Source organism: Mesocricetus auratus, unplaced genomic scaffold, assembly GCF_017639785.1.
Source record: "Mesocricetus auratus isolate SY011 unplaced genomic scaffold, BCM_Maur_2.0 Super-Scaffold_100053, whole genome shotgun sequence".
Taxonomy (NCBI): domain Eukaryota; kingdom Metazoa; phylum Chordata; class Mammalia; order Rodentia; family Cricetidae; genus Mesocricetus; species Mesocricetus auratus.
In genome coordinates, this window is record NW_024429230.1 from 1943033 (window position 1) to 1955650 (window position 12618).

At 47.0% G+C, this 12618-nt stretch overlaps 1 protein-coding gene across 2 annotated transcripts in view; it reads right to left on the reverse strand.

The window, feature by feature from the left end:
* Window positions 1–12618, reverse strand: part of Dusp29 (dual specificity phosphatase 29) — a 42950-nt gene that overhangs the window by 9357 nt on the left and 20975 nt on the right. The gene's annotated exons all lie outside the window — the stretch shown is intronic.

Here is a 12618-nt window from a genome sequence, read left to right on the forward strand (position 1 = left end):
CCAGGAGCCGCTGCGGGCTGGGCGTTTGCCCCTTTCACTTTGGATCATTCACCTAATCCTGCAGGCCCTGGGGCTGGATCTGCCAGATCTCCCCCAGAGGCAACTGGAATAAATAAATAAATAAATGAGGCCTCTACTCTGAAGCCTCCAAACATTTATGGGTTGGGGGGGTGCAGCTGGGAAGAGTGACTTCAATCCAACTTCAACCCTGTGGGAGGATTTCGTTGGGTCGGGATAAAGTTCTTGAATTGATGCTGACAGGGTTGGAGGACACCATTTGGATGGGGACAGAATGCTTTGTTGAACCTTTTGCCTAGCTGGGTTTGCACTGTTTTGAAGACCTACTTTCTCCAGGTTGGAGTCTTGGTTTTCAGCCACAAAACTAAGTCACTTAGAGGAAGTCAGCCTGAGAACAGAGCTAGGCAGAGTGTCAGAGCAAGCAACGAGTGTTGGGGGGCTGTGGGGGGCTGCCTACAAGGGTGAGCGCGTGTTTGCTACAAGGGTCAACAGTTAATGAGGAGAGGAAGAGGGCAGCGAGACAGGCGTGTCAAACTAAGGCGTGGAGACAATCATCCCCAAGTAATGACGGAGACTCTTTGAAGTGCTGATGGTAAGGAAGGGAACAGGCTGACCAAGCCAGGGTCTCCCGGAAACTTCGGCTCTAATAGGAATAGCAGATAACAAGTGACCAACAGAGCGGTTGAGATGGAGCCGTGGAGATGCTGCGGCCGCCTGGCACCACACAGCATGGCCTTGAGACTGCATTCGGAAGGGTACTTGGCAGACACCTCTTGGAGTAAGGCGGGAAACAGACTGGGCAAGAGGAACCAGTGGGACTAGGAAGAGATGGGGGCAGGGTGGGGGCAGGGCGGGCCGTGAAGGACACAGAGAAGAGGCGTTGATGACTGTGGCCACAGGTGGTTTAAGAAAGGGCGTGGCCTTGCTTAACGATCAGTGTGGGTGCTGTGTGTGGACGGGCGAAGACAGGAGGAAGGAAGGCCTGCTGGTCTGTAAGAGGAGGGTGCGGCCTGCCGCGATGTCTCAGCAACTCACTGGGAATGGCGAGAGGAAGAGGGAGGGACCAGAGACAGAGGAGAGGAGGGGGAACCCGAGTGGATGGTGGAGGTGGAGGGAGGAGGAGAGGAAGATTTGGAGGGAGCTTAGGCTTTTTAGGCTTCGGTCTTAGAAGTGCTTGGGTGTCAGGATCAGTTTTGGGGTCACAGAGAGCTTCAGTCAGTGTTTGAAGGGAGTGGTAGAGTCTCGCTTAAGAAGACACGCCCTTCAATAGCACAGAGCCCAGCCTGCTGCTCAGAGAAGGGGGACAAGAGGTCCGACACTGACTCCACAGCCCCAGAGTGGCGTTATGCTTCCTCGGAAGACCCAGGCTGTTCTAAGTTGATCTGTTGCCATTATCAGAATACCATTATCACAAGCAACCTGGTGAAGAAAGGGTTTATTTGAGTTTACAGGTTACAACCCATTGTCAAGGGATGCCGGAGCCTAGACAGGAATCTGAGACAAGAACTAAGGCAGAGACGGTGGAGGAGTCCCAGGCTCACCGGAAGCTGCTTTCCTTATGTACAGGGATGCTTTCCTTATATATGGGGATGCTTTCCTTATGTATGGGGATGCTTTCCTTATGTATGGGGATGCTTTCCTTATATATGGGGATGCTTTCCTTATGTACAGGGATGCTTTCCTTATGTACAGGGATGCTTTCCTTATGTATGGGGATGCTTTCCTTATGTATGGGGATACTTATATATGGGGATGCTTTCCTTATGTACAGGGATGCTTTCCTTATGTACAGGGATGCTTTCCTTATGTACAGGGATGCTTTCCTTATGTACAGGGATGCTTTCCTTATATATGGGGATGCTTTCCTTATGTATGGGGATGCTTTCCTTATGTATGGGGATACTTATATATGGGGATGCTTTCCTTATGTACAGGGATGCTTTCCTTATGTACAGGGATGCTTTCCTTATGTACAGGGATGCTTTCCTTATGTACAGGGATGCTTTCCTTATGTATGGGGATACTTATATATGGGGATGCTTTCCTTATGTACAGGGATGCTTTTCTTATGTACAGGGATGCTTTTCTTATGTACAGGGATGCTTTTCTTATACATAGGGATACTTTCCTTATATATAGGGATACTTTCCTATCAATTGGAAATCAGGAAAATACTCCCACAGGCCAGGCTAATGGAGGCAATGTTTCAATTGAGAGTCCTCTTCCCAGGTGTGTCAAGGTCACATAGTAAGTCATTACCCATGGTAAGGCCACGGACAAAACGATATGAACAGAAGCAAGGACCAACAGTCTAGGCCAGGGGGAGCCTCACAACAGAAACACATGCCCAGTCCTCTGCCAGGGTGCCTGCACCCTCCTTAGTGTCCTTGTCCCCATTACAGGACACTAGTAGGCTTTTATACAGGCATTGGGCTTATGGAGAGATTTTCCGAAGAGCCTATTAGAGCTGCTGTCTGTGTGTACTGTCGGGTATGATAGCTCACGTCTTTAATCCCAGCACTTGGGTGACTGAGGCAGGGGGAGCATTATAAGTTCCAGGCCAGCCTGGACTAGAGTGAGGCCCTGTCTGAAAGAAACAAAAGAACGGGGACTCAGTTTGGTGGCACATGCCTTTAGTGCTAATTTGGGAGGAAGAGGCAGGTGATTTTGTGGCCAGCCTGGTCTAAATAGTGAGTTTCAGATCAGCTAGGACTACATAGTGAGATTCTGTCTCAGAAATTGTGTGTGTGTGTGTGTGTGTGTGTGTGTGTAGGGGGGGAGGTGCTGTGTGGGAAGTTGGGGTTCCATGGAGCTCCCCCAGCTGGCCCTTGGTGCTGGCATCCTGGATGTAGAACAAATTCTGCTTTCATCATTTGCCTTCAAAAGGCCTGGTTTTCATTTTCTTTCTTGTCCCAAAATATGTATACAACAAAGGTTAGCTTTTGGGACACAGATCTGTACTCAATTAAAGCCTCCACTAACACAGCCTGTCTCGCTGAGTAGCAATCAGCCTCACTTTGAGGTTGAGCTCGGAGGAAAAATTAAAATTAACTGTCCTTGACAGGAAGCTCTAACCTCCCCCACCCCACCCCCACCCTGCCCCTCAGAAACACTGCTCACTCTGGGTTCAGTCACAAAGCCTCCACAGAATCCAATGGCAGCTTGAATAGTGCACACGCATGAACATACACACACACACACAATAATTTAGATGATAAAGGGCCTTTAATATCTAGATATTTGTAAAAATCCTAGTTCTAAGTAATGTGTTAAAAAACATGTGCCATTTTCCAGAAGTAACATGCCCAGCAAGAATGTGGAAAATAAAACCCCACAAAAATTTGTCAGTCTTTACCCCACTAAAGATAAAGATGTAAGATCTTCCAGTTGTTTTTGTTTCTTTTTTTAAGATTTATTTATTTTTATTTTTGCGTATGAGTTCCAGGACAGCAAGGGTTGTACTCCCTCAAAACAAACGAACAAACAAAAAGGACTCAACATACCTAATATAGTATGATGTGCTGGAAGACCAAAGAATTCAAACAAAAGCAGAAGGAGAGAATTAACTCTACAACATTGTCCTCTGTACATGTGGGCTGCCCACATGCCCGACATGCCCTACACACACACACACACACATACACACATACGCGTGCATGCATGCACACTAATAATAATTAGGAAAGCTGCATCTGATGTTCATTCCTAAGTGTCCATTAAGAAAACCTGGCTCAAGCCAATGGTGGTGGTGGTGCACACCTTTAATCTCAGCACTTGGGAGGCAGAGGCAGGCAGATCTGTGAATTCGAGGCCAGCCTGGTCTATAGAGTGAGTTCCAGGACAGGCTCCAAAACTACAGAGAAACCCTGTTTTGAAAAGCAAAAAACAAACAAACATACAAAAAAAAAGACCTGCCGCAGATGAACATTTCAATTAATTAAAGGAAAAATGTTTTAAATTATATGGATTCTTTTGTATGTGTATGGATGTTTCATGTGCACAAATGTCAGTACACTAAATGCACACTTGGTGCCTGCAGAGGCCAGAGAAGGGCTTTGGATCACCTTAAGTGGAATTAAAGGCAGTTCTGAGATACTCGGTGGGTGCTGGGACTCAAACTTGGGCCCTGTGGAAGAGCAACAGATGCTCTGAACCCCTGAGTCATCTCAACTGTCCTCCGTGTTCTAATCTTTATTCTTCATGAATATCGTAGGCATGGTGGTTTGGATAGGAATGGCCCCCGCAGATAGACTGTTGTGTTAGAATGTTTGGCCCACAGGGAGTGGCACTATTAGAAGGTGTGGTCTTGTTGGAGGAAGTGTGTCACTGGAGGGTGGGTTTTGAGGTCTCAGATGCCTTTGGCCCGGGCTCAGTGGCACATGCTCTTTTCCTGCTGCCTGCAGATCAAGTCGTACAACTCTCAGCTCCTTCTCCAGCACCATGTCTGCCTGCACGCCTCCATGCTCCCCAGTTTGATAATGGACTGAATCTCTGAAACTGTAAGCCAGCCCCAACTGAATGTTTTCCTTTGTAAGAGTTGCCATGGTTGTAATGTGTCTTCACAGCAATGTTTTATTCCTAACTAGGAAAATGGGCAAATACGGGGTGTCTCCTTTTCATTAACTTGCCTTGGGAATGGGGTGGGACATTCTGTCACACATGAGCCTGTTAGAATCATGGGGTTTGCTCCATTTTGGTTGTTACTGACAGGGTCTCTCCATATGCAGCTCAGGTTGGGTTTGAACCTGTGATCTTCCTGCCTTCGCCTCCTGAGTGCTGGATTTACTGGCAAGCAACACTATCCCTGCCCTGTGCATTTTATTCTGAGAACATCATCAATCCCTTGTTTGACAAAAGTCTCCTTAATTCCCTACCTGCAAACCCATGGCCAAGTTCTGGGTTCTAACGGCAGTAGAGAGACTGAAGAAGCAAAATCTTCCTCACATGGCCTGGTTTCCTCAGTCAGAGCCCTCCCTTTCCTTGTTTTCATCCCTGGTCCACACCCTGCCAGTCCCTAGAGTTGCCCCTGAAAGCCTGCTTCAGACTCCGTCAGTCATAGTCAGCTTCATTTGTCAACATGACACAAACCTAGAATCACTGGGAAGAAAGAACTTCAAATAGAGAATTGACCAGATCACATTGGCCTGTGGCCATGTCTGTGAAATGTTTTCTTAAGTGATGAAGGAGGGCCTACCCTCTGTGAGAGGTGCTAACCCTCATCAGATGGGCCTGGGTGGCGCAATAAGAAAAGTCATTGAGCTGGGCGGTGGTGGGGCAAATCTTTAATCCTAGCACTCTGGAGACAGAGGCAGGCAGATCTCTGCGAATTTGAGGCCAGCCTGGTCTACAGAGTGAGCTATAGGACAGGGATACACAGAAAAACTGTGAGAACCAAAGTTACACTTTAAGTTATAATTACTATGCCTAAGAGATCCAAGAGACAAAAATGTCTCTGATCTGCAAGCCCCTTGCCCAAGGACAGGTAAGTTCCTGAAATGTTGGAGGGTGTTATCTATGGGAGATAAGTCACGTTTTCATAGCAAGTTCCTAGACAGACAGAGCTACAGAACAGAGAGAGTCTTAAAGACAAAACAAAACAAAACCAGAAAGAAACAAAGAAAGCAAGCACACTATAACATCTCCTTGGATCACATTCTTAGACCATTTCCCCATGAACTCTTGTGCAGAGGCAAGGGGTGTGCATGGCCTAGATACGCAGTTCCTTGTAACCTCTGTCTGTCACCTTCTTTCAGGTAGGAAAGGAGCCACTCCCATGTTGCAGGATTCTGTACTGGACATCAGGGACAGTCCTCTCTAGGCGAGGCTGCTTCCCATTCTGACATCTACAGAGGTCAGCCCGTGTGTGGTTGTGCCTGTTGGCTTATATCTGTGTTGTGCAATCTGCCAAATTTTTTATCTGTTGTCTGTAACACTGTAGTGGTTGTTGTGTCATTTCCTGGGTGTGGCCTTGACGTCACTGTCCTCCATGGAGTCAGGGCTGTGTGCACTCTGTAGCTGGCCTGTGGGGCAGCAGGTATTTTTCCTGGCTTCTTGCTCCCTTGAGACACCGGATGCCAAAGAGCGTGGAATTCACTGACTCACTGGGCTGCTGGGTCTTGGGCACACTGAGGCCATTCAGCAATAGCTGAAACTACTGCCTGAACTAAAACCTCTAAACCATTCATTCTCAACCTGTGCGTCGTGACCCCTTTGGGAGTTGGCCAAACGACCCTTTCACAGGGTCGCCTGAGACACAGATGTTTAAGTTACAATTCAAAACAATGGCAAAATGACAGAAAGTAGCAACGAGGCCGGGGCGGTGGTGGCGCACGCCTTTAATCCCAGCACTCGGGAGGCAGAGGCAGGCGGATCTCTGTGAGTTCGAGGCCGGGCTGGACCGATAGCCTCCAAAACAATACAGAGAAACCCTGTCTTGTAAAAACCAAAAAAGAAAAAAGAAAAAAAAAAGTAGCAACGAAGTAATTTTATGGTTGGGGTCAGCACAGCCTGAGGAACTGTAGTGGAGGGTCACGGCATTAGGAAGGCTGAGAACCACTGCTCTACACTAAAGCCTTGGGAGCCTCACTTTTCTCTCTTGCTGAACAGACCCGATTACACAGAGAGTGCTTTCTTTACAGGGTCTCTGACACTGAGCAGTGCCGTGCTCCAGTTTCTTTGCCAGATTAAAGAAATTCAGTGGGGGAGCAATGGGAAATTGTACATCAAAATGTTTATCCTTGGATAATGGGGTAACGGGGAATTCTGATTTGTGTGTGTGTGTTGTAAATTCAGTAATGAGCACTTTATGATCATTTACTATGTAAATGTGTACTATGACTTTATTGATATTATTTCCTCAGTACTTAGGAGAGACTGATTATTAGAGACATGCGGTGGGTTTTTATTTCCTCCCACTGGCCATGGTGAGGCAGGCCTGTCATTTCCTAGCGCTCAGGATAGTGAGACAAGAGGAAAGGCCCCATACCAAGACCCTGTGTTAAAAATCGCAGCTGCCGCCGGGGGCTCCCTCGCCTTTAATCCCAGATCTCGGGAGGCAGAGGCGGGCGGATCTCTGTGAGTTCGAGACCAGCCTGGTCTACAAGAGCGAGTTCCAGGACAGCCTCCAAAGCCACAGAGAAACCTTGTCTCGAAAAACCAAACAAACAAAATTAAAAAGCCAAAGTGGAAACCTTTTTCATACTGCTTCCCCACAGTTCACCCCCAACAATGGAGCCCAAGGAAGGACAGAAAATACGTGCTGGACGCCATGTTTGGACACAGTGCATCAGCGATTAAACGAGGCACTTGGCTCATTGTGCTGTCAAAGTCTTTCACATTGCTCGAACCTTGCCTGAGAAAGTTTTGTCTAGCCTGAGAGGGCCATCTTTCTCTGGCTGCCTTATACATGAGTAGTGTTCACTTGCAATAGTTGAAGGCTCAAAGTCCAGGTTTTCTGGTTCTGGGAAACATCCATCATGCAAAATTGTTAACGCTGGCACACACATTTTTGCTGCATCCTCCTCTAGCCATGCCCGCCCTTGGAGTAGCAGGCCAAGTGTCAGCTTCACTTGGTGCTTCGAGGCCACAGTGATTGTGTGTGTGTGTGTGTGTGTCCAGATACATCGATGGGAGACCCCCCTCATCCCATTCCAGTCTCCCCATCTGCAGGCCCACGAGATAGATGCCTCTGGCTTTTGAGACTGCTAGCTGTCTGGGAGCAAAGGTATCAGAAAGGACAAGATGGAGATCCTGGGCTGCCAAGTTGGGCTGCTGTGGGGTGGGGAGCTGGGTACAGGCATTTGCCTGTGAGGGACCTGGCTCTTTGGGAAGGGTTTCAGGTTGCTGGTGACCCTCTGAAACGAAGCCGTGGTGGCAGCTACAGTTAATAAAGGTAGGGAGTTGCCTTGGGGCCCCAGACATCTGAAAGGCAGCATAGTTGGAGAGTGTATGGATGTCATTGTGGAAAGGGAAATTTCTCAATTACTCTGTGTCAGCCCAGTGTTATCAAAGGCTACTCTGCCTAGGAATGTTCAGTCCCTTCACAGTAGTAAGATAGTGCCCTTTTCGCTGACTTTGTGGAGAGATAAAGAAAGAAAGGTTTTGCTAAGCAAATGAAAGATGTGAAGGAGATTAAAGTGAGGATATTCAAATTACAGCCGAGTGGTGCTTTTCAAGCATGATCAAGCAGTTCTTAAAGCACCCATTCAGGGACTGCTGATTGATAAGAGGCTATGAATTATTCTTATCTCCTAGTCCCTGGCTCTCTGGAGGGCAACACTTGGTTAACCTAATTTGAATCTAATTTAAATGACTTAAGAGTAATAACACAAGTATGTGCTTGAACCTAATAAAGCCTAATTTATTAAATAGGACATTTTAGAAGAACTGTATGTTACAGCCAGACAGGGACCTTTGAAATCATCCTTTATTTAATAAATAAACAAAGTCCCAGAACAATAAAATGTTTTGTTAAAGGCCAGGCAGTTAGTGGCCACACACAATGGGGACTTTTGCTCTACTCTCTGGGAGTCCGTACTTCCCTCTGAGACAGACTCAGTTCCCTACCAAGGATGAGAAGTAGACAGTGGATGAGAAAGAGTCCCCCGCGGAGACATCCACAAGGTGGCCTGTTGGCCCTTGCCCCAATCCCCTGCTAACCCGGCAGGCCTTCTGTGGGGCTCGTATATCATGGGGACTTGGGGACTTTAGGCATCCCAATGGAGCTGAACCCCTTGGGACAGCCTGGGATTGAGCACATGTTTAGAAATCCTGAACTCACATGTTCACAGGCACTCCTCCTCATGCCTTAGGCTAGAAACAGGTTGGTTTCTCCAGGCTGTCCTCAGGGCAAGAGGACCCCTCGCAACAAAAACTAGTGCTTAGCCTGTACTTACTTCAAATACTGTGAAATTTCTAGAACCAACTTCATCTGTAATAGTTCACACTTAAGCATAGTAGGCACTGAAATAAGCTCTGATATGTCAACATATTAAATTATAAATCATATCAATGAAGTAACTGAAGCTCAGCCGGTTAATCCCAGCACTCGGGAGGCAGAGGCAGGTGGATCTCTGTGAGTTCGAGGCCAGTTTGGTCTACAGAGCGAGGACAGCCTCAAAAGCTATACAGAGAAACCCTGTCTCAAATAAATGAATGAATGAATGAATGAATGAATGAATGAATGAATGAATAAAAATAAAAAGAAAAAAGAAGAAACTGAAGCTCAGAGAGCTGGATAGCCAGATGAAAGTCCTACAGAAACCAGACATTGTGACCCAAGAGCTCAGATACCTGCTGGTTTCCCTAAAGAGGGCCTAGAGGAGAAAGAATGGAGGTCATCTTGGGGATAACTCTGGCCACAACCAAGTCCCAAGAGTCACTGACCTAGGCTCCAGCAATAGATAATGGGTGGTGTTAGTGACCCAGAACATCCATTCGTCCTTACTCCTGAGTCTGGATTGCCTTCCAAACTGTCTTCCAGAGACTTTCAGAAATTTTAGGTGCTTTATGGATAAGAGAAAATTCATCCTCAATAGAAATATTGAACAAAAGTTAGGCTTTATGCCTCTGGAGCGAGTCTCACTAACGGTGGGAGCAAGAAGCTCAGGTATTCCTGTCACCTGTCACCAGGAGTTATAGTCTCGCCTGGTTATACTGCCATGAAATCCATGGCCCTTTGAAGTCTGTGACCCTTGATAAAAACCCGGAACCAGGACTGGAGTCAAGTATGAGGTTGAGTTAACTCCGGTCCCTGCTGTGTTTAGGTCACACGACTGACCTTGGAGCTGCCTGACTTCTGAGTGTGTAAGGTTGTGTATGTGTGTCTGTGTGCATGTGTCTGTGTATGTGTGTGTGTCTGTGTGTGCATGTCTGTGTCTTTTTGTGTGTATCTGTCTGTCTGTGTCTGTGTGTATATATCTGTGTGTGCATGTCTGTGTGTGTATGTGTGTGTGTGTATATCTGTGTGTGTATGTGTGTGCATATCTGTGTGTGTGCATGTCTGTGTGTGTATGTGTGTGTGTGTATATCTGTGTGTGTATGTGTGTGCATATCTGTGTGTGTGCATGTCTGCGTGTATGCGTGTGCATGTCTGTGTATGTGTGTGTATATCTGTGTGCATGTCTGTGTGTGTGCATATCTGTGTATGTGTGTGTATATCTGTGTGTGTTTATGTATGTATATCTGTGTGTGTGTATGTCTGTGTGTGTGCATATCTGTGTGTGTGTGTGTGTGTGTGCATGTCTGTGTGTGTGTATGTGTGTGTGTGTTGGCGCCTGATTGAGTGGGGTTTCATTGAATTGGAAGGGCAGTAACGTTTCTTGGTTGAAAGAAGCAGGGTTATGCTGAAAGGTCAAGGGAGCTTGGGGCACTTGGCACTGTCAGGCACCCTCTTGAGCAGAGTGCCCAGACGCTCACAGTGCTTCCATGAGAGCAGCCCTCTCCTGTCCTTCAGCCTCCCACAGTCTGGCTTCACCTACGTTTCTGGACATTCCACTAATAACAGTGACAATGACATTTGCATTTGTCTGTCTCTTTACCTTTCCAAAACACGTTCTTTTAGCTTTGCAACTTCCCAGCAACTGTCGTAGAAGTGAGGAATAGATCCAGAAAGGTAGAAAGCCCTGTCCACAAAACACTACACCTTTTCAGAGGCCATGGTAGGTTGTACTCTTGCTTAGGATGTTCGCCGTCCCTCCTTAGGAGTGGCCTCAGCTTTCCTGACACTGTCACCAGGAGGCTGGGACTCACACTTGCTTGGTTCCGTGAAATATGGATAAAAGTGGCGTGTGTCAGCTGGCCTGGGGGTGCACACTCTGGAGGTAGCTCCAGGAAGATTAGGAGGTGGGAGGCCAGCCTCAGTCATATGAGAGTTCCCTATAAGCAAACAAACAAACAAAAGACATGGCATCCATTTTGTGTAAGTCAGGTCATGATTTAACCATGCCTTTCTTTTCTCTCTGCTGCAAGAGAGAAAAATATCCCAGCCGTCCCCCAGATGGGGGCTGCCCGGTCAGTCTGGAGCCCAGACCCCAGTGAGTATGGCGTGTGGAGTCAGAGTGGACTGTGACATTGAGAAATAAGCTGCTGTGTTGAAGGTCACTGAGATGTGGGAGTGGCTTGTTTCACGGGATCTAAGATGACCGCATAGAGGTAGAGTTTCGCTTAGTCCCAGACCTGAAGGTGTCCACAGTGTTCCCTTGTTGTCTATGTCAGCCTTAGTATAAACAGTATTGGGCTCACATCCTTATGGACTCCTGTGTCTGTGAACTATTTTTTCCTAAAGTGATATCTGAGGTCAACGTGTATGCTCACCTCTTTGACAACTGCTAAATTTGGCTTGTGGGGAATTTACAAGTATAACACAGAGGTTGTTCGGTATTAAAAGTGAATGCAGCATCCATGCGTTCCATGGCGTAGGTGAACGGTGAAGAGGATGCAGAGGAAAGCACGTACCAGGTCATGCGTTGCCACACAAAGCCCAGATTAGGCCGGCGCATACCCAGAAGGCAGACTGGGTCTGCAGGGGCCTGAGGAGGTGGGGAGGAAGGAGTGACTGCTTGGTGGATCCTGGTTTCCTCCTGAGATAATAAAACGTTCTGCATTGAGACAGTGGAGATGGCTGCCCAACTCTGCAAATATCATACAATCGCTGAATTGTACCATTTAAGAGGATGGGTTTTATGGGGTATGAATTATATCCCAGTAGAGCTGAATGGTAGGAGAGACAGTACATTGAGTTCTGCACAGCCCTCGCCCGAGTTCCCCTAATGTTCTCAACTGGGAAACGACCGGACAAATCATACCGCAGTTGTACTGTGGAATATTAAAAATGCAGAGCAGCAGACATGGTGGGATTTGTTTTCTAAGAAGAAATTGTTTAAGCCAGATGTGGCAGTGCATGCCTCTGATCCCAGTGCTTGAGGGGGTGAGGCAGGAAAACCAGGAGTTGACGAAACACACATTGTGAAGCTGAAGAGACGGCTCAGCAGGCTCTGCTCTGGAAGAGGACCCCAGTGGTTCCCAGCACCCTCCGTGGCCGTCTTACAACTACAGTTCCAGGGGTGATGCCTCTGACACCACGGCCTCCACTGGTACCTGCACTCCTAGTTCCCCTCTGCCCCCAGGCATGCATATGTATATATAATGAAAATAAATTCTTTAGAAAAAAATCTGTTTAAAGGAAATCAAAATGCCTCGTATGTGGGTGTGTTTGTTTTCATGTGTTTGAAATAGTACACAGAAAGTAGATCTAGCACATGAACTTGATATTTGGGGCCTAGCAACATGTTCAGTGTGCTCCTCTTTCTCCTATGGTTCTCTTTGTTTCCTAGCTTCTCTGGGGTTGTGGATTGCTGGCTGGTTATCCTTTGCTCTATGTCTAAAATCCATATATGAGTGAGTACATACCATGTTTTTCTTTCTGTGACTGGATTACTTCACTCAGGATGGTTTTTCTAGTTCTATCCATTTGCCTGCAAATTTCAAGATGTCATTGTTTTTTTCCTCTGAGTAGTACTCCATTGTGTAAATGTACCACATTTTCTTTATCCATTCTTTGGTTGAGGGGCATCTAGGTTGCTTCCAGGTTCTGGCTATCAC